General features: G+C 37.4%; 1 long non-coding RNA gene across 1 annotated transcript; it reads left to right on the top strand.

Annotated features, from left to right (window-relative positions):
- The first annotated feature begins 225 nt into the window (after nt 1-225).
- Nucleotides 226-18,809, top strand: LOC145663661 (uncharacterized). The gene is made up of 3 exons (XR_014127217.1): nt 226-595; nt 4,837-4,963; nt 18,127-18,809. It is a non-coding gene; the product is annotated as an uncharacterized LOC145663661 (long non-coding RNA).
- The last annotated feature ends 4,714 nt before the right edge of the window (nt 18,810-23,523 follow it).

The raw sequence follows: 23,523 nt of genomic DNA, 5'->3' as shown, positions 1-23,523 counted from the left end.
AAGACCTGATTACCCGCTTTCCGAAAAAAAATGTATCGCTTCTGTGTGCAACCGTTTTGCCACAAAAAATTCAAGAAATTGTAAAATTTTCAAAAATCGCCATTTTTGGGCGCCATTTTCTCGAAAACACCATCTTTTAAAATTCTGAAATTTTGTCAGATGGTTCAACTTTACATGAATAATAAACACACCAAATACCATTCTCGACCAACGCTTCATCCCAAGTAGCACAGTCACGTCATAAACACGTCTTTTTTTGGGGTTCGAATTCAAAATGACGTCTTTTGAAAATTTGGAACGTCTTTATCACGTACCAAAATGGTAACAAAAATGACGTGTCAAACATGACCTAAATTGTACGTGTTTATCACGTGCCAGAATGGTACAAAGAATCACGTGTCGGACATCACCAAAAATAGACGTCTTTTTTAGGTGCTAAAAAGCGCGGACGTTCCCCGTACTGTAACTGCAGTTTGAGCAGTGCATGCTGGGAATCGTGAGCCATTTGCGGAATCGTGTTTTGATGGTATTGTTTGTGAATATAAATAATGTGTTTTGTTAAAGTCACCTGTGATAAAGGTCAGCTTTAAGACAAGTAAGTATAATTCCTATCCTATTCCTATCTAGGTGCATTCTGTGTAAAATTCAGCAGATTGAGTATTCTGCGGTTTCTTATTACAGTGTATTAAAATACCGTAGAAAGAACGAGGATACCTACATTAGGTTAACATTTGCAGACGCCTGTATCAAATTAAATATTTTAGGTAGAATACTATATAAAATGTTAATAGTGAAGGTAGTAAAATGATAATGTATGTGTTTTTATTCTCAATAAACCGTATATGGGAGTGAGTATGCATGGGAAAGTATGTCATTCTGTGGTGCAGTTTTATTATACAGATCCGTAGATTGAAAAATATACGAAAAAAATTGGACAAGTCTTTAATTTGCCTATTTCATGTCGAGAACAGGACCAACCAACCTCCGCGGGGCTTCTAACCCGTTCCTACTACTACTACTTATACTATGAATCCGTATAATAAAAGCTGCACGCATTGTGGTACTATTTGCCAAGGCGAAAGACTGATAAATACAAGCAAACAACGAGATGATAGTAAGTGTATGCTTTTGGAGGCATTACTGGAACAGACGGTTCTACTAAATTTTAATACATTTCTTACATTTTCAGGTTAGGTTAGAGCATTGTATTTCCTATAGCAGAATATGCACTAAATGAGGAGCTCCATTACTACTTGCAGATTGACTTCACGGGGGTTAGTGTAAATATAGAGTAGACGCATGGGGCAAGGTTCTAGAACACAGGTACCGTACCCCTTCCCACTTAATTGTAACAAAGACAGAAAACAACGTGCCGTGCGGGGCTCTATCCCGCCTTCACTCGCTGACGCTCGCTCAACAATACTATGTGTTCTAGAACCTTCCCGACGCGTAGCATATTAAGTACAGTGCATAAAACACGAAATAACTTTTGCTAGGTGCCCATTAAAAAGCACAAATGCATTCTATTGGAATCAGTGCAGAAGCACAGCAAGAGGGCCCGAGCGGCAACGAGGGGGTGCGTTCGTAGGGAACAGGCACGTCAGCGACGGGGACTATGCGCGTAAAGAAGGATAATGGAAAAGCACACTTACGCTTACAATGATTTCACTATCACTCAAAATGCGGCTTCACTCGAGCAGACGGTTCTACCAAATATAAAATTTATAGGTAAAATATTATAAGAAACATTTTTCGTGAAGGAATGAGAGTGTGAATATAAGTAATTACTGTCAGTGTACAGCATATTGAAATGAATTTTAAGTGATCAGTGAAAGTATTGCATATGTAAGTGTGGTCTTCCACTATTCTCGTTTAGACGTATATTCCCCGTCGCTGACGCGCCTGCTCCCTACGGACGCATTCCGTCGCTGCCGTTCGGACCCTGTTGCTGTGCTCCTACCCCTGCTTTTTAGTGGGGAGCTGAAATAAATTGGTTCGTGTTTTATTCACTGAAATTGTTACGCTTTACGTCCACGCTGTATTTGTACTGAGGCCTGAAGTCAATCTGCAAGCACTAATGGAGCTTCTGATTTAGTTCATGCTCTGCTAAAAGAAATGCATTGTTCTAACCTGATATGAAACTGTAAGAAATGTCAAAATTTGGTAGAATCGTCTGCTCGAATAATGCCCAAAATTCATTTCAATTTGCTGTGTACTGACATTAATTACTGACATTCACACTTTTATTCCTTCACAAAAATATGTTTCACATCGTATGTTACCTATGAATTTTCTGTTAGGTAGAACCGACTGCTCGAGTGAACCTCTTTGGGAAATGACCCTCGGCAATTGTTGCAATGCCAATCGTGTATGACTTCAAAGTTAGAAACAACGAGCCCTATGGAAGTTCTAACCCCTTCGCTCACTCAGTTCTGTTTTGTTTAACCTTTTGTAGCACTACTGTCTTAAATCTAGTGAAAAAATCCACAAAATAGATGAATATTTGGTAGACCCGTTTGTTAAAGTAGTGCCCCCATTGTATATGTGCATAATCAGTGGGAGGATATTACCCCAGTTGAGACAAGGTGACCAGAACTTTTACTTTCAGAAACGGGACGCATACGAATCGGCGACGGGGGGTGGGGTGACTTCCACATTGCATTTTGGGACTCAGCAGTGTTTTCAATTTACAAAATACAAAGTAAGAATGATAACACAGCGTTTCTAACTTAAGTATTACCCAACAATACTTTTAACTACTTCAACACTCAGAATTCCCACTCAATTTCCACTTGAACCACAGAACACTCAATTCTCATTTGAATATTCAGAAGTTCTAGGCACGGGTGAACCTTCCCAGTAAGTGTTGGTACGGAAGAGTGTAGAATTAGCATTGGCTATTTATATTTTGAATAATAATTACGGGACACCTGGGTCATGTTTGCTTAAAAACGGGACATTTAGGCTTCCCGTTTGAGAATCTGAAAGAAACGGGACAACGGTTGAAAATAAGGGACTGTCCCGGCCAAAACGGGACGTCTGGTCACCTTGAGTTGAGAGCACTCTCAAACTGCAACCATCGCCCTGCTGCACCTACACACCCTCACAAGACACTTGGCTACCGTAACTGTGCTACAGAATTCGGTGTGGAAATCATAATAATGTAACGGGTTTTTGACTGTTCGAATATTTTGTTCATTAATTGAGTAGACAGCTCCCTCGCATTTTAGATTACAGTACTTACTCCAGTGCCAGCATGTGATGATGGATACTTATCAATGTTGCCACTGAAGTTCAAAAAATATATTCCAGCTCAGTTAAGTATCCTCTACATGACTATATTATTATGATTTCCACTGCTAATCGTGAAACGATTCAAAGGAAACCAAAAGTCTTATTAAGGGACCGTGATTGGGGGCTGGTGCTGGTTCCAGTCAGATGTGTTTAAGAGAGTTCTTGACATAGGGAATATCCTCCTAATGTTTATGCGCACATTAACAACGGAAGTCTCTTTGGGTCAAAAACCTGCTTTCAGGTAGAACACCAATTCCTCATCATTAAAAAGAAATGAAATTAAATATTTAGTTTCACGTCCCAGGAAAGGCACCGAGCCTAAGGAAGATGGTGATAATGAAATGTGAAAAATGGTGGTATGAAGAAAGTGGGCGGAAACGGGAGAGTGTCGAGAAAACTCAGGCACATGGTGTTTGTCCACCACAAAGCCCACTTGGCACGAGCTGGGATCAAACCAGGGACCCCACGCACTAGAAGTGAACGCTCTACCACTGAGGCACTGCAGCTCCATCAGTAAAAAAAAATACCTCATTGCTTCCGGGCTTACATATCTGCTGCCACCAAAAGGAAGGTGTGTACACAACAGGGGCGGATCCAGAGGTGACGACTACCCCTCCCAGAGTAGGATATTTTTTATTTTTTTAAAAAAAATAAAACCTACCCCAGAATTGGAGCTCTTGATTTTTTCAACCTTGTATTATAAATGTAAGATAAAAACTTTTTTTTTCACGTTGCAGAATTTAAATGAAGCAATACATAGCAAGAAATTACTTGCCTTGGTGTTTTTGGTCAGAAAATGTCCGCGTTCGAAAACGCAGGTAGTCATTTGTGTTCTTTGTGTTCAAGATGCGATATTTTACGCTCTCACTCCGTTCTCAAAACCGATCCCTGCTTCTTATGGGGCCGCGGTGGCTCAGTAGTAGAGCGTTCACCTCTGGTGCTTGGGGTCCCGGGTTCGATCCCAGCCCCCGCCAAGTGAACTTTGTGGTGGACAAACACCGTGTGCGTGGGTTTTCTCGGGGTTCTCCCGTTCCCTCCCACTTTCTTCATTCCGCCATTTCATCCATTACTCATCATCACCGTCTCCTTTAGCCTAATCGGCATAATCGTGGGACGTAAAACTCAAAGATTTTCCGATCCCTGCTTCTTGTTAACAACGGGCAGACAATAATCCATAAAATCTATCTGTCCACAAGTTTGTCAATATTTATTTTGCGTATCTTTCCATTTAAGAAGTGGCCATTCCTGCATCGAGGTTGGGACGATTTCGGACTCTTCTTCACACCTTCTTTTACGCTGAAAATATCCAGAACAGAAAGCATGTGAAATTTATGGCTGATATTTTCCTGCCAACTCATTTTTCTTTCTATAAGCGGTTTTTTTTTATATATATATACAAAATGTAGTAAAAACCCACTTTACTGTTTACATAAAATTAAACTGCTTCATTTCATGTTAAATGTATTTAGTCGTTGTAATAAGCCTAGGTGTAAATACATGTTATTTGCCAAAATAAGCCTTGTATGTACTCCCACTTTCCAGAGCGTGTGGCCAATGCTCCTGCAAATGATGAATTGATCAACAGCAGACCACCTGACCCCTTTCTGCTCGTCGAGCTGCTCTAGAAATATCACTGTGGAGGATGACATACATACCAAAGTTGCGACAGGTGAGTTTTTGACATGTTATTTTATAATACCCATGTAAGAAAATGCCGAGTAAGAAGAAAAGAAAGAAAGTAGTAATATTTTATTAGTACTTAACTAAAATAAAATAATTGTTGAACAAGGCAATACTTTTATATAAATGAAATATTCAATTTAACGTTCCACGATCAGGCACTGAGGCTAAGGGAGTCGGTGATGATGAGAAGTGAATTAAATGGTGGAATGAAGAATGTGGGAAAAAATTGGAGAACTCCAAGAAAAGCCGCTTGAAGTGAGCTGGGATCGAATCATTGGCCTCAAGCACCAGAGGTGAACGCTCTATCACCGAGCCACAGCTGCGCCAATTTTATTTAAATGTAACTGTTTCAGCAACTACCCTTGTCTTCTTCAGATACACTCTATTTATTTATTTATTTATTTATTTATTATTTTAGATTTTTAAAGGTTTCCCTGTTTATTAATTTTTATTCCTTCAGCAATTATTTTATTTGACTTAAGTATTTATATATAAGCAAAGCTTTAATATGGAATGTATCACATTGTAGTGTGCCACACGCGCCATCTCAATTGGCGCCAAAATTTTTGCCACACTCCACAATTACTCAAACAATTAACGACAATTATTTTTCTAATTGCGTAGACAAGTTTATTTTTTTCCTTAAATCTTAAAACAAGGAAGAACGAGAGAGCAGGGAAATGTTAGTCATTCTCTTCGCGCATTCAAGTTCCTTCCAGCTGTCTTTATTTTTTTTTGTTGGATGAAATACTATGTCTGCTTCATCCCTCCCAGCCAGCTGACTGTCTGCTCAGGAATCAGTTAAACTATAACCTTTCTCGTCTAGAGAAGATAATATTTTTCTTATACAGGAAAGTAATAGATTCCTACTTTTTGGTTATCAAAATCTTAAATAAATAGAAACGACAGAATTAATATGAAATTCGTTTAGTTAACTTAAAGGTTAAAAAGGTTATTTTGTTAGTCAACCATATATTCAATAACTATGACACAGAGTCTCATCTTCCCGTAATACGACCACAAGTGTTCGATTATAAATTTGATTATTCACTCTGTTTTGGACGTTTTAGTAATATAAATTGTCACAGACATAAGTCGTTAATTTTTAAAGCACACTTGCAAAGTTTGAACTTTTGAACTCTTGAAATTTTATTGAAAATATAATGTGTCTGGAGAGTCACGGTGTAATTAAAATTGTCTCAGTAAATTGTACTATCTGTAACTAAAATTGACTCTTTGTACACATGAGGTCAAATGTTAACCTTCTCAGGTTATCAGGGTTTTTGTATCAGTAAATTTTTCCATGTACAGGAAGCTTTTAGGATACGCCCTCCGCCTGCTTACGCAGTCGCAGAAACTTAAATTCGTTTAATAAATAATTCGAAATCCAATCAGGTAAAACCCTGACTTACCCCTGCCTTCACACGTCCCTACCCTAGTGCCGTGTGAAAATGATAAGGTCAAACAAAAAGTGAGTACATCTCTCTTGAGAGAGTAGAATTAGTCAATTCGTCAATTCGGGGGATCATCATCGAGTTTTCGAAGAGGCGCGGGCCTCCGCCCGTTGCCCCCTTCGGGGGAATTCCGATCACCTTTAGAAGTGGCACAAGTTCCCGCTTGTTGCTTCCTTCGGGTAAAGTTCCATCAAACTCCACGACATGGACTTATCGTCCACAGTCTAACTTGGAACTACGCCGGAACGTTGACACTCTTGTTATAGCCCGTTCTTCGGTCGGGAGAAACTTTGTTACATCCCTCACCGACTTGTGCTATTGTGTCAGCAGTGACTGTTAACTTCCATCATACGGCGTAAGGACGGTATTCCTTCCACCACGGACATTTCATAAAGATCCATCATTGGAGACGAGCAGTGTGTGTTATCACTAATTCCATCTTAAGTGCTCAACTGGACAGTACTTCAGTTCTCACTGTGAGTATACAGTCAACCTACAAACTTAGTTATTACTATTCAGATTCTGCTTACCTAATCTGAACATTGGCTCTACAAGGATCTCTTTAAGATCTCTCAGTAATTCCACTTTTGTGTACCTAAATGCTTCCTAACACCATATTCGTTAACCTGTGCTAACGCTGAGTTACGTAGAAGACCTCATGTAGGAAAGTCACCCTGTAATGTATTCAGTCTACGGACTTATTCGAGCCAGCCAATAAAATTCTTCCTAACTCGAACTTGCATTGTTTACGTCATTCCAAAAACATTCTCAATACTTCCCTTTTGGTGAACGTTTCATAATTCTTTCTCAATATCTATATTAACGCCTCGTATCGACGTGCCCATGTTGTAGTCTACTGGAGAAGGCAGATGACCTGTGGAATGAAATCCTGTTGGACGTAGTTCGAATCTGGGAACTGCATTCACCATTCGTCTCACCTCTATTCCATCATCCATCCAGGAGAAGACCAGCCTGTGCGAAGTCCCAAACATTCCGAAGACTTCTAATCCCGTACGAAGCTCAGTGACGACATCGTCTTACATGAAGTCCTGATCATCGTCCGTCTATCCTGTTCTTGTATTTCAGCCGCTCGAAGTACAAGTAAGTTTCTCGTAATAGTGTTTTCAGTGCTTTTAAGTGATTGTGCTACCTGGTGCGTACGAAACGGCTACAGCTGCGTCGAAGATAGCCCCGGAGTCTTCCCATCTCGACTTAGAGTGCCTGGAGGTAGGACCACGGACCTCAGGTGGGTTATCACTGTTTATTTAATGTTTTCATGTAACTGTCATTTGCATTATCTTTTCATAAAGTCGCTTAACTGTAAAGGGGATCACCTCCCAAGTAGTTTCAAAATTACTTTGAAACCTTTTGTTGCTTAAATATCGTTTGTGTGAATTGCTAATTACTTTTGATTTCCTAGATCTCTTTCAATTCGAGCAGCAATCTCGTGTCTAGTTATAATGATATAATATGTCTTTGATATGCTAATTTACTAAGTATTCTGAACTGGCTGATAGCAGTGGTATTCCAACTCGCTGACGCCTTCTCGCTAATATCGTAATACTCGTAATTATTGTTCTTTTGCGTACTGACCTCACTCGTCCTCATTCTGACCAAAAACCGCCTTGCTTTTGTTATCTGTATTGTTCCGGGACCCTAAAGCCGTCCCCTTGACGAGTGGTCATCCGATAGCCTGTTTGCTTGAGATGGACATCTGCGCCTTTGCGCCTTCACTCGGTTGTTATTGAAATTGTATGTTATTTAACCATCTATCACCCGAGCCGCATAGCTCTTCTTGACACGGACTAATTTAAAGTCCCTATATAAACAGCCTTTTTCAAGGCTACCTCTCGCTATTGTTCATTATTATTGTACTAATAACAACCTCCTCCACCAAGACATACTTTGGTGACAGATTGGTGGAATGTGCACGCGCGACATAATTGTTGTCGGCCTGTGACATGCGATACCTCGCGTCACGCACATAATTTGATAACTGAATCGTTGGGATATGTACCCGCCGACATAAATTGGCGGCTACATTGAGATTCGAACCCTGGCCCACATAAATAGTGGCCCTTACATGAATTATTCTTGTTGTGATATAACTATCCTCTGGCGGTATATAAATACTTGTTTGTCTTGGCTATCGTTCTCTATATCGGTGTCTTCACACCCTGTCAATACGCCCATAAATTAGTTAAGCGCTCGTGTATATAAAACCTATATTTTGACTTATACCAGAGCTTACTTGGGAGCGTGAACAAACTATTCATTGTTCTTTAAATGCAAATGATAGAATCGGTGTTTACAACTTTCTAACACTGAGAATCCTACCAGTCCACCACGAAGGTCTAAGATATCCCCTTGAGACCGTTCGTGGCCGCGACAAAATTGGTGGCAAGCGGTAAGGATCTGTAACCAAAATTGGTGGCAAGCGGAGGAATATGTCACCGCCGCGACATAATTAGTGGTAGCGCGTGACATGCGAACCTGCATCACAAGTGTAAATTCTGTTAATTTTGGTAAATTTTGGTAACAGCTTGTGATAGCGAAAAATTTAATCTATCTTGTAAATTGTTACACTGTATTGATTTAATCTTGTAATTTTAGTTAAAATTTAAGGAAAGTGTGTTTCAAAGTAAATCAAGTTAATTTGTGTGTTTTGAATAGTTTGCACACCTCATTCAAAAGATTTTGTTCATTTTAAATCACAAGATAGTTGTTTGGTAGAGACACAACAAATCTCTCATTTTGCTTTGTTGACGTAAACGTAATCTTACATTCTTTTACAAATTTAAAAAGAGAGTTAGGTATAGTTTCATTGCAGAACTTATTGTTCCAATCTTTTTAAGCTAAGATAACACTCACAGAAACATCTTGTTCGTTTATTCTCCAACCCCCCCCCCCCCCCCGTGGTAGTTGTAAATAAAGAAAAACAAGATCAAAGAAGGTTCACACCTAGAAAGAAAATAGGATAGAGAATTGACCGCGACAGGAAGTTTTCAATCTTTTGGACAGAAAGCCTTTCCTTTTGCGCTCGCCGTCAACCCACGGCTGTAAAAAAAAAAAAAAAAGAAGAAGCAAAATAGCGGAACGAAATACTTGTTTCCCTCCGCAACCTTTCGAAGAACGATCTGTTTTCTTTCAACTGGTGAAGTTTCTTTCTTCTTCCTAGTAACATTAATAAGAAGGTATAATAGTAGTAGTAAAGAAAAACGGAGGCGTGAGAATTCTTAACTCATCAAGTTAATTGCAGTTATTTGATTCATGTATAACTTAATTACTTAAGTCATTGATCATTGAGAGAAAGTCAATTTGTTTTATGTATGTGACGATATCCACTCGTTCGTTCATTTATTCGTCACTCGTTCGTATTTCAGTAGTTTAGTAGAGAGAGAGAAAGGAAAATTAGTTGTCAAAATGTTTGGACATCATAAATTGTATTATCCTGTCTATAAAGAAGACAAAGTTCTCATGCAAGATTCTTCATTTAAGTACCTACTTGCGCAACGTTCAGTTTTGCCTAAATTTGAATTGTTTAATCCCACTTACGGATTAACAGAACAAGAGGAAATTGTTCAAAATCTACGCGGCTTACGATTCCGAAAATGGTATGAATTACATTTCCAGACTAGCCTAGCGAATAGTTCAGAAATTATATTTCACGGCATCAAAACCATGTCTTTACATTATCTCTCCAATTTAATTGAGTATCATGAAGAGTTACGACCTTCAGTTCTTTTCGCATTCTCTGGTCCGAATCCGAGAATACAAATTGTTGCTTTATTACCGCTAGTCGACAAAAATCTTGTTGTCAAACACCTAGAATCAACTCTTATTGATTTGCGTTTAGTTAAATGTGACAAAACGGATGACCCTTTGAAATCTTTGAAGTTGTACAACGATTTAGCGTTTTTAATCGTTTCCAAAAACAGAAGCTATCTAAACCTCACGGCAAACGTAGAACTTTTCAATGAAAATGTATCCATTTATGAGTATTATTAGACATGAAATGAGAAATTGCGTGCATTCATGTATGTTTGTTCAGGAATATTGAAACCTATTAATTAATGAAAATGTGGTATACCGTTCTAGTTAAATCTCTTTGTATTGCAATGGCCGTATAGTATTAAAGTAATGTGGAAAGTATCAATTTGAAAATCTCATTGCAACTGTGTCGGACGTAAAAATGTCGTCAGCCCATGTGACGTAATCATCAAACTCAGGTGTTTCCGCTCAATTTATAATCTCGCTAATTTTCAATTGTAGTGTTTTGGGTTAAGTAGTAATCCCCTCGCATCTTGAAGAAATTCATATAAATTGCGTTTGATGTGTAGAATACATATCTCTCTGTTGTGCTAGATTGCTATTGACGGTACCTTAGAACTGTCCTCGAAATAGCGATTGCGAATTGCTGCCTACTCGCGTAAAACAGCTGTCGTCATCTTTTCGGAGTGACCACACCTCTTTGCGTCAGTCTAGGTCCAGCCATGCTTATGTTGATTCAATAGGTCCGTAAATTTACCGACCTGGGCGCATTTTCTTGCAGCCCCTCTGTCTTCTCCCAGAAGGCAAAAATGCGATTAAAAGGCGAATAAAAGCAAGGGAAAAGGAGGCCAAGTGTCTTGTTTCCTTTGCAGAAATATGTAAATGTGGTAAAAGTGCTAATAAGCGGCCCCTTCTGAACAGGCCTGCTATACTGAGTAAGTTTTCTGTTGAATGAAAGTAATTCCGAGCGCCATCCGCTCCAAGGTTAGTGTCAAGCGAGAAAATCTTTCAGGTATATTGAAGTTAGTATTATGTGTTATTTCATTACGTACTAGTTATCTTAGGAGCACCAATGACCAGTTCCATTCATTCTCCCTTGAGTAAAAGGTTGTCCGCACCAGAAAGCCTAGTAAAGTTGCCCACGGCCGAGTTAATTGTGTATTTGTGTAAATGTTCTACTAAATTAAGCCATTATTATCTTTTTCTGCGTTAAAATCAGACGCCTCAAAATTGCTAATGAAATTCATGCAATTATTACTAAACGTAACAAGTCATCCAATCTCATTCAAAAAAGCCAAGCCGCCCCTCTCAAAAAGGAAAATCTTAATGTAAAACTCTCTCATTCGAAGTTTAATTATCGTTAATTTGTTATTTGAAGATCAATTGTTTGATCTACAGCAGTGACTTAAGGATTCTCGAGATCTCGCCATATGTAATTGAAAATCATTTAATCTAGAGGTTAATTGTAAAGCGAATTTTAGTAAGAAATTCAAGTGTAGTGATATAATTGTGCCCTTAAACAAGGATGAAAAATGTATGAATTCAGTAAGATTAAGTACCCATATCTGATGCCGATTAATTGAAAACCTCATATTGATTCAAATAATCGTCTATGCTTGTTAACAATGTAGTTATAATGTGTTGAAAAAGCTTTTAAGGTAATCTGTATACTTATTTATAGGCAATACATATAGAAATATTATGATAGTTTAAAGGTCTTCTAACCGCTCATCTAGTCCAGTAGCGTGGACGAGCTCACATTAATTAGCTATTAGCGAATTAAAAACATTAGTATTTTATCGTTAATTGTAAATGTTCAATTATAACTCGAATATTCCTATTTCAAGCGAGAATTGTCTATGAATTGCCTAATCATTAAATTTTAGTAGATTTATTTATGTTGAGTCATTAGTACGAAAGGCATCATCATCCCTTTCTAGAATACTCTATTTAAACAAAAATTGTGCAACTTGCGTCCCACGCGCAAAGAATATAATTATTTCAACCATACTAGAAGTCAGTATGTTAATTAATTTTAGAGCTATCTATTGTTTGTTGTTCAAAAATCTCCTTAATGACTCGTAAGCTAACATAATTGAAGTAACAAGTAACTTACTTAACTTACTTATGCATCATTTAACGGATTCATAAGATCCTAACGCATAAATAGCTTATATTTTTCATATCTGTAATTTCTTGCTCTGTATCTTCATAATATCATTGTGGCATAGTGATTTTATATTTCCCATATAAATGTACAAAAGGTCTTTTACCTGTACTCTAAAACTCTTTCTGTGAGAGAATTAATTTTCATGTTATTTCGTAAGCTTTGCCATTTTGTAAACCAATTATAAAGGATTCATTATCCATTTCTATAACAATTGATACAAACTGATAAAACTAACGCTTGTAGCTATAAATTCGAAATAATTAAAGTAACAAAATGCATAAGAAATAGCCACCATAACATTGTTGCTAGTAATAATAGTATTAATACTGATGTTGCCAACAACATCCATGCTAATAATAATCGTATTGAAAACGATAATGTTTCAAATCAGGAGGTCTATAATACCTCGTACGTTTATATTAATTATATAAGAATAAAAGTGTGACAATAGTATTCTGTCTAATTCAAGGCAATGATAATCTGCATCATTAATTGGTTAAACGTACATCTAAAAGGTAGCTATAATTTACGATTACAATATATTAGTCATATGTGTAAAAGGTACAATCTCGAAACATCTGTTTCCAAATAGAATGGTTCCGTTAACGTAAGGACAAGAAACAGTTTAAAAAAAAAAAAATCTCAAAGGTTAGTTGTGTAGCTGAAGAATATATATATATACGTCTATATACAGATTCTTGAATTCTTTCATCTTCTGTGGTTTCACCCCTCTGTAGAAAATATTATATTTCAGCTCGAGGCCAAGCTGAATGTGTTAATGGTTTAGGGTAGTTCTTTTTTTTTTAAAAAAAAAAAGAAAAAGAAAAAGTTAAAAAGAAAAATGTACCGTTAGAGTCTAAAAAGTAGGTCAAGTTCATCTCTTATCCCTTAATGGTTTGTTTGGGTTCAGTAAGGTCAACTATGTGTCTACTTCCTTATTATGGTTCTGTAGATAAACAAGAATTTGGTAATTCTGTTTCCTTTTGTTTTTGTATCTTTGCGAATACAATTCGATATTGCTATCGCATACAAATTATTTGGTCTCATATTATTTTTATTCTATAAGCACATTTGTCAGAAAATCTTAATAATTTTGGAAATTATTCTTAAAAGGAATATCATTTAAATTTACATGTAAAATTTTAAGGTACATATGGAGAAAAGTTATAAAGGTTTAAAGAATTAATGCATTTAGTTTAAGCTCATATACATACTTTGTAAATGTCTATAGGTATAGCGTATTGATTAGCATCATTGAGTTTATGATCCAATCATGTAGTTTAAAGTTCACTAATCGTGTCATTTCTTAGTTTTATGTACTTATTATGAAATTGTCACTATATACTATATGAGTTCTCTTATATTGAGTTAGGGTATGTTCTATTTCAATTTTAATTAACCTTAGTATGTAGTATTGCTCGAACATACAACAGTGTTGCGACCTACCATAGGTAAAGTCAATGTTGCCAACCCAAAGTAAAAACTCATTTAACATGAAAGTGTTGCCAACTCTGAAAATTTATTTTGCCATTAGCCCTAAGTAAAAAAAAAATGTTTAGATTTGTCGGAGCAAACTAAATTTTTTTTTTCCTTAAGGGGCGTCGACTGTAGTGTGCCACACGCGCCATCTCAATTGGCGCCAAAATTTTTGCCACACTCCACAATTACTCAAACAATTAACGACAATTATTTTTCTAATTGCGTAGACAAGTTTATTTTTTTCCTTAAATCTTAAAACAAGGAAGAACGAGAGAGCAGGGAAATGTTAGTCATTCTCTTCGCGCATTCAAGTTCCTTCCAGCTGTCTTTATTTTTTTTTGTTGGATGAAATACTATGTCTGCTTCATCCCTCCCAGCCAGCTGACTGTCTGCTCAGGAATCAGTTAAACTATAACCTTTCTCGTCTAGAGAAGATAATATTTTTCTTATACAGGAAAGTAATAGATTCCTACTTTTTGGTTATCAAAATCTTAAATAAATAGAAACGACAGAATTAATATGAAATTCGTTTAGTTAACTTAAAGGTTAAAAAGGTTATTTTGTTAGTCAACCATATATTCAATAACTATGACACAGAGTCTCATCTTCCCGTAATACGACCACAAGTGTTCGATTATAAATTTGATTATTCACTCTGTTTTGGACGTTTTAGTAATATAAATTGTCACAGACATAAGTCGTTAATTTTTAAAGCACACTTGCAAAGTTTGAACTTTTGAACTCTTGAAATTTTATTGAAAATATAATGTGTCTGGAGAGTCACGGTGTAATTAAAATTGTCTCAGTAAATTGTACTATCTGTAACTAAAATTGACTCTTTGTACACATGAGGTCAAATGTTAACCTTCTCAGGTTATCAGGGTTTTTGTATCAGTAAATTTTTCCATGTACAGGAAGCTTTTAGGATACGCCCTCCGCCTGCTTACGCAGTCGCAGAAACTTAAATTCGTTTAATAAATAATTCGAAATCCAATCAGGTAAAACCCTGACTTACCCCTGCCTTCACACGTCCCTACCCTAGTGCCGTGTGAAAATGATAAGGTCAAACAAAAAGTGAGTACATCTCTCTTGAGAGAGTAGAATTAGTCAATTCGTCAATTCGGGGGATCATCATCGAGTTTTCGAAGAGGCGCGGGCCTCCGCCCGTTGCCCCCTTCGGGGGAATTCCGATCACCTTTAGAAGTGGCACAAGTTCCCGCTTGTTGCTTCCTTCGGGTAAAGTTCCATCAAACTCCACGACATGGACTTATCGTCCACAGTCTAACTTGGAACTACGCCGGAACGTTGACACTCTTGTTATAGCCCGTTCTTCGGTCGGGAGAAACTTTGTTACATCCCTCACCGACTTGTGCTATTGTGTCAGCAGTGACTGTTAACTTCCATCATACGGCGTAAGGACGGTATTCCTTCCACCACGGACATTTCATAAAGATCCATCATTGGAGACGAGCAGTGTGTGTTATCACTAATTCCATCTTAAGTGCTCAACTGGACAGTACTTCAGTTCTCACTGTGAGTATACAGTCAACCTACAAACTTAGTTATTACTATTCAGATTCTGCTTACCTAATCTGAACATTGGCTCTACAAGGATCTCTTTAAGATCTCTCAGTAATTCCACTTTTGTGTACCTAAATGCTTCCTAACACCATATTCGTTAACCTGTGCTAACGCTGAGTTACGTAGAAGACCTCATGTAGGAAAGTCACCCTGTAATGTATTCAGTCTACGGACTTATTCGAGCCAGCCAATAAAATTCTTCCTAACTCGAACTTGCATTGTTTACGTCATTCCAAAAACATTCTCAATACTTCCCTTTTGGTGAACGTTTCATAATTCTTTCTCAATATCTATATTAACGCCTCGTATCGACGTGCCCATGTTGTAGTCTACTGGAGAAGGCAGATGACCTGTGGAATGAAATCCTGTTGGACGTAGTTCGAATCTGGGAACTGCATTCACCATTCGTCTCACCTCTATTCCATCATCCATCCAGGAGAAGACCAGCCTGTGCGAAGTCCCAAACATTCCGAAGACTTCTAATCCCGTACGAAGCTCAGTGACGACATCGTCTTACATGAAGTCCTGATCATCGTCCGTCTATCCTGTTCTTGTATTTCAGCCGCTCGAAGTACAAGTAAGTTTCTCGTAATAGTGTTTTCAGTGCTTTTAAGTGATTGTGCTACCTGGTGCGTACGAAACGGCTACAGCTGCGTCGAAGATAGCCCCGGAGTCTTCCCATCTCGACTTAGAGTGCCTGGAGGTAGGACCACGGACCTCAGGTGGGTTATCACTGTTTATTTAATGTTTTCATGTAACTGTCATTTGCATTATCTTTTCATAAAGTCGCTTAACTGTAAAGGGGATCACCTCCCAAGTAGTTTCAAAATTACTTTGAAACCTTTTGTTGCTTAAATATCGTTTGTGTGAATTGCTAATTACTTTTGATTTCCTAGATCTCTTTCAATTCGAGCAGCAATCTCGTGTCTAGTTATAATGATATAATATGTCTTTGATATGCTAATTTACTAAGTATTCTGAACTGGCTGATAGCAGTGGTATTCCAACTCGCTGACGCCTTCTCGCTAATATCGTAATACTCGTAATTATTGTTCTTTTGCGTACTGACCTCACTCGTCCTCATTCTGACCAAAAACCGCCTTGCTTTTGTTATCTGTATTGTTCCGGGACCCTAAAGCCGTCCCCTTGACGAGTGGTCATCCGATAGCCTGTTTGCTTGAGATGGACATCTGCGCCTTTGCGCCTTCACTCGGTTGTTATTGAAATTGTATGTTATTTAACCATCTATCACCCGAGCCGCATAGCTCTTCTTGACACGGACTAATTTAAAGTCCCTATATAAACAGCCTTTTTCAAGGCTACCTCTCGCTATTGTTCATTATTATTGTACTAATAACAACCTCCTCCACCAAGACATACTTTGGTGACAGATTGGTGGAATGTGCACGCGCGACATAATTGTTGTCGGCCTGTGACATGCGATACCTCGCGTCACGCACATAATTTGATAACTGAATCGTTGGGATATGTACCCGCCGACATAAATTGGCGGCTACATTGAGATTCGAACCCTGGCCCACATAAATAGTGGCCCTTACATGAATTATTCTTGTTGTGATATAACTATCCTCTGGCGGTATATAAATACTTGTTTGTCTTGGCTATCGTTCTCTATATCGGTGTCTTCACACCCTGTCAGTACGCCCATAAATTAGTTAAGCGCTCGTGTATATAAAACCTATATTTTGACTTATACCAGAGCTTACTTGGGAGCGTGAACAAACTATTCATTGTTCTTTAAATGCAAATGATAGAATCGGTGTTTACAACTTTCTAACACTGAGAATCCTACCAGTCCACCACGAAGGTCTAAGATATCCCCTTGAGACCGTTCGTGGCCGCGACAACATGTTATAGTGTTCGCGCTTTTTTTTTTTTTTTTTTGAATGGATAAAAGTACTCCTCCCGAAAATATTTTTCTCAACAGAGGGGTAAAATATAATTTTCACCAAAGAGAAGTTTTATTATTATTATTATTATTATTATTATTATTATTATTATTATTATTATTATTATTATTATTATTATTAATAATAATAATAATAATAATAATAATAACTGCCGCAACTTCTAACCCTGCTCAGAACAAATAATGTGACGATTTTCACCCTACTACTTGTGACAGAATTCTGGTTCTAGAAGTCTTATTTTTTAAAAATACTCCAGTAACAAGTGAGGGGGCGTTTGCTCACAATTTTTTTACTTTTCGGAATACATAAGTTATACACCATTTTGTTTGTATCAATATCGTATCAATATACTTGATCGTCACTTTTAGCTCACATCCTAAAGTTGGTCTTGGAGTGGCATTTTATATTGTGAGCACATACGTAATGTAGCCTTCTATGAGTGTTTCAGAATTATTTGTCATTTATCTGTATATACAAAGTCTTATATCCCCCAACTTGTTTGATCCTTCTGAACAATCAGAGTTAACAGCTGCAATAAAATCAAAAGTTAAGCTATTACAGAATAACTAAAATTAATGGTAGTTTAATTTCGCTGTTTGGAAGGCCGTTAAAAGTGGGACTTCATGCAAGCGAGTGCAGTAACTAATCGTTTTATTGCGTATTGATTGTAGTTACACATGACGTATTGTAATTATTTTTTAAAATTTTCTCCCCACCTGAAAATTTGCACTATGATTGTTCATGATTTTTTTTTCTGTTTCAGTGTTCCTATCTGTCATCGTTGGGAGGAAAAGGGACCTTTCTCTGATGCTTGGTTTCCAAAGAGCTGGCGATGGAATTTAACTCCCGAGGAAAAAAGAGCAAAGTTCACGTTGTGCAAACTAGCCTTAAAGACACTTATCATTCGTGAGTAAAAATAAAGATCTTCAAATGAACAAATGCCACAAATCTTCAAAATGTTAGTAGAAAGATATTCACTTCCATCTGCCTTGTTGTTTGAGGATGAAAAGGATTCGGCATGCTTGAAACATGTTGACCTGTTCCTCCTCGCTTTGTTGGAAATCAATGTAAAGGCATCTCTTTCGAAAACTAAAAGATGGAAGAAACTGCTACTGGTATAATGGATGGGATAATAAGTGGGATACTTACCGCAGTCCCCATTTTTAACCTACTTGAGCACGTGAGGCTTTTTTGATATGATGCTGCATTTCTGTACTTTCAATAACTATGAAAGGTGTTTTCCTTCATACGAAATTTATAGAAAAATTTGATTCTTTTTATTTTATATATTAAAAGATCTCTGTAAGTTTTAGATTATAACCAACAGATTTGCATTGTCTACATATTTCTTGTTTGTATTACAAATAATAAAGACAATCAGTGTTTCTTGTTGCATTACAAATAGCATGAATATTATTTTATACGACAAAACGTGCACATTGTACATATAACTAATAAATGTAGAATTCAAATTAATGGTTATGTGTTTTCGCTTTCATCCCTCAGAGGTTAATTAATTTTAAGATGTACTTTCTTTTTCGATTTTTCACCTCCAAAATAAAGGTGTCTTAAATTGGAGTTATAAAAGTTTAGTCCTAAATTTTGCACTGTCAATAAAACCCATTGTTCTTGTGTATGTGAGTGTGTGTTGGATGTGGGTGGTTGTGTTTGTGTGTATGTGTGCGCATACTAGCGTAATAATGGATAGCTATAAAATTTATGGAAGCACGTGTTGTACCGTAATTTCATTAAGAAGAAGGTACTAGTAAATACACATGAATAAATTCCAGTGACGAAATGAGTGGATTCTTCTTAGTACTAAGGGCCGCGGTTGCTCAGTAGTAGAGCGTTCACCTCTGGTGCTTGGGGTTCCGGGTTCGATCCCAGCCCCCGCGAAGTGAACTTTGTCCACGTAGTGGACAAACACCGTGTGCGTGGGTTTTCTCGGGGTTCTCTCGTTTCCTCCCACTTTCTTCATTCCACCATTTCATTAATTTCTCATTATCACCGTCTCCTTTAGCCTAACCGGTATAAGCGTGGGACGTAAAACTCAAAGATTTTATTTCATTTCATTTTCTTAGGACTGTAAGTACAATGTTCCTTTATTTTTCCATTTCATTCTTTGTTTTTATTCGTCTTTTCTCATTCTTAAAAGTTATGTAGGGCTTTTTTTTTCGCCAAGGGTGAGTCTTACATTCGAGGGTTTTTTTTTTATGTTTTTCAAGTCGATTCAATGCGTCTCGGTTTTCTTTTTAATGTATGGCTTTAAATTTATCCTTTCGTGGAGCAAGCGCTGCCGTTTCTTTCCTGTTGCATTAGGTATGTAATTATTCCTCGACAGCTATTGTATATTCGTTTCTTAATGTGTAGATAAATATACCACACATTAAGGCGAATATATACTCTTCAATAGGCTAGTATCCAAATACTAAAAAAATATAAATCAACAACACTAGAGGTGGTTAATTGGATATGGAAATCCCCAATCCATAGATAATACGAACATTCGGAGAAGCGAAATTACCAAATTCTTGGTACAGACCAATCAAATAGACCACAATACTTTGACGTTCCCCAATGTGTGCTTCCGAGAGAGGGTGGTGATGTATTTCGCTGTGGCAAGATCTAGGGTTCTTAGGGTCTATCCTGATCTGTTATTTATTACAATAACCCAGTGGTCTTACTTATCTGGTATAGGAGCTTGTAAATTATTATGCAAATTACAACACAATGGTGAAAAATCAAGCAGCAGCCACAAGGATAAATTTATTTTCATTATTGTTTTTACTTATAATAATCGTTGTCCAGTTGTTATTCGTAGACTTTTTTTTTACCCAAGAAAAGTGTTGCGGCCAGAGATCAGTTCAGAACTGTCAAGAAAAAAAACGCAGTTAAGAAAATAGAAAAAGTATGATTTTTTTCTTTTTTATCATTTTTTAAAAAAATGTGTTGTAAGCTGTGTGTTTTGGAGTAGATATTATTATTATTATTATTATTATTATTATTATTATTATTATTATTATTATTATTATTATTATTATTATTATTATTATTATTATTATTATTATTATTATTCAGTTTCATATGTCCAAATAATCATAAATTGATGTGTATCCAGTGTTGACATTAGGAATCTCAATCTATGTATAGTAGGATCTCGATTATTCGACACAGTTTCAGGGTTATTTGTTTCAACCACTATTCAACCGATCTATTTCAAAATTTACAGGGCCAGAACTAGGTAGCCCTAGTAGCCTAACCCCTAACTTTGGTGCAAAACGGTAGAATAGGGGCTGGTAAATAGCCTCAAAAGTGTGGCGAATAATCGACGTAGTACATGGATTGAAATTCCTAATATCAAAACTGCGGATGCACATCGATTTCTAATGGTTTTGACATTTGGAACTGAACAATCCTGTCAGACTTCCATGACATTTGAGGTAGGAGAAGCAAAGGGGTGTAAGTGACATTTTCAATAGAGTATGTATGTCTCTAAAATGGATTCTGCATTGCAAAATATACAAACTGCATAATGAAGTTCGGCGTAGAGCATTCATGGGTAGACTTTCTATTTGACTGCGACGAGCTTCACCATCCAGTTTGTATATTTAGCTGTGCAGAATCCATTTTTGAGACATCAATACTTTATTGCAAATATCGCTTACACACCTTTGCTTCTCGCCGCCTCATTTCGAGAACTCCCCCCTTCCAATTCACATGAAGGTGTGAAAAAGACGTGATTTACACGTGGAAATCACGTAAAAAAGACGTGATTTACACGTCATTTCTATGACGTGTAAAAGACGTCATAAAAATCACGTCATATTCTATGACGTGTAAAAGACGTCATAAAAATCACGTCATATTCCCGGACATTTCCACGTGGGAAAAGACGTGTAAATCACGCCATGTTCGGTGTATTTTACGGTGTTTTACACCAAAAAAAACACGTCTTTTCGACGTCGGTGTGCCGCTTGGGATGGATGAACTGCAGCCTTTTAAAGTTAGCGAAGTTTCGTTAACTTTGATGTCACAGTTAGCAACACTGGGAACAATAAAAGTGCAATGATTTGATGATGTTTGTGGTTCACATTCATTAAATGAAGAATAAAAGATTTTCTTGACTTTTTTTTCATTATTTTGATCAAGAAGGCTCTCTGAAATAGTAAAATGAGCCTCCCCCTGCTCCTCCGTTTTCTTAAACCGAAATAATCTGAGGTGGAAATTACGATTACGAAACGCACAAATTTCAAGTTCACTTACTTAAAATGGTCTTCGCAAACAAAATTTCACTGATTTATTATTATTATTATTATTTTATTTTTTTACATGGACCAATCATTTACTTGGTTGGTGTCTTCTTCGCTAATAGCATGTAACCGTGCAGGTACTCCAATAGGTGTTGGCTCACTCACAACTCGTCCAGGAGTGGATCTAGGGGGAAGAAACCTTTTTATTTTATATATAAATAAAACCGATCTCAGAGTTTGGAGCTCTTAAAAGTACCTCTGAATAGCAGTATTACTCCCCCTCCCTTCCAGAAGTCCGACCTGAATCCGCCCCTGCGTAGCACATTGACGATAGTCACAAATGCTGAAGGTCCATGTAGAATCATAAACAGCACTTCAACTTCATGTAATTCACGATTTATTCATAATATTTCTGCTACGCACCACTGGTTATCATACATATATGTATGTAACAAAAGTTCCTTTTTGCAGATTTCTTAAATCTACACTTTGAATTGCAGAAGTTCGATTTTGGGGGAAGCATGAAGTTAGTTAATGGTGACCCGTTACTGCCATAAAAACTTAGCCATTTTCCGAAAACCAAAGATGACTTCGTTGAATACTAGTTACCGGTCGCATACTTTCCCTTTTTTTCTTCCGGGAGTCGTCGAATTCAGTTCCAGGCAACAAAACGAGAGTAATACCCGGAGTTTGTACTTGCACTATACTCACGAATTCTTCTGCGGTTTTAGTGGGGGCGCGGTGGCTCAGTGGTAGTGCGTTCACCTCCAGTGCTTAGGGTCCCTGGTTGGATCCCAGCTCGCGCCGTGTGGGCTTTGTGGTGGACAAACACCGTGCTCGTGGGTTTTCTCGGGGTTATCCCGTTTCCTCCCACTTTCTGCATGTCACCATTTCATTCATTTCTCATAATCACCGTCTTCTTTAGCCTAACCGGCAAAAACGTGGGACGTAAAACTTAAAGATTTCATTTCATTTTTTTCTTCTGCGGTTTTAATACTGTGTATCAGTTTTTGCTTAAGGTTATGCCGCGTTGCCACATTCTTTACACCTCCCCCGTCAATACACAGACCCTTGCATGGCCGGTTTCACTGCAAAACCACTTCTTTATCGGATCTGTCTGCATCTCGAACATCTGAAAGCAATTTTTAAAGTGGAATGCAGCACCATCAGAAATCACTGACACGGTTTGAGAAATTGTAGACACTTATTTTCACGTATTCAGACCTTTTTCTATAAAATATATTTTCGCTTTTCTTCGAGTATTTTTAGAATCTTGTCTATGGCTATGAGTACATGAGCCAAATCGTGTGTTTTATCGTCGTTTATTACAACAAAACTGTCAGTTGTTTCATATTCCGGTGATAACTCTGAATTTCACTTTGCAGAATAACAGTCCAGTTTTCAGCAAAGTCCACATGAAGTAAAATAGAATTTGTATCTTGAAATTTTATACGATGCTTTTCGGTAGCAATTAATTCTCTTTGGATTTTCTTGATATAGTCATGAATTACAATTCTTACAGTTAAACCAGCAATGTACGATATGAATACAGAAAGTGGCACAGTTTTTTAACGAGATTATTGTTTTCCCATATGGCATAAGTAACACTTTCATTTTCATCAGGATCAATAATTAAAGACTCCACACTTATTCCTTCCACTCCAGGACATTCACCACATTCTTGAAGAAGACAGTTGTCATTTTCTACGGATTATACTACTAAAGGAAATAGGTCACTCATGACAGCTTCAATACAGGCTGCACTTTTGATTTGTAGCAACGCAGTAGCAGCTAACTTAAAATTTGCACAAGACACACACACACACATACACACTTCCCTCGCAGGTCGCGGACTGGCCCACTTTAGTCGAATACTGTAAAATTCCGAGTGACCCATTCTTATGTTGGGA

Source organism: Thermobia domestica, chromosome 11 (genome assembly GCF_964235325.1).
Source record: "Thermobia domestica chromosome 11, izTheDome1.hap1.1, whole genome shotgun sequence".
NCBI lineage: Eukaryota > Metazoa > Arthropoda > Insecta > Zygentoma > Lepismatidae > Thermobia > Thermobia domestica.
The sequence above is the reverse complement of the archived record's forward strand: the minus strand, read 5'-3'. Positions and strand labels throughout refer to the sequence as shown.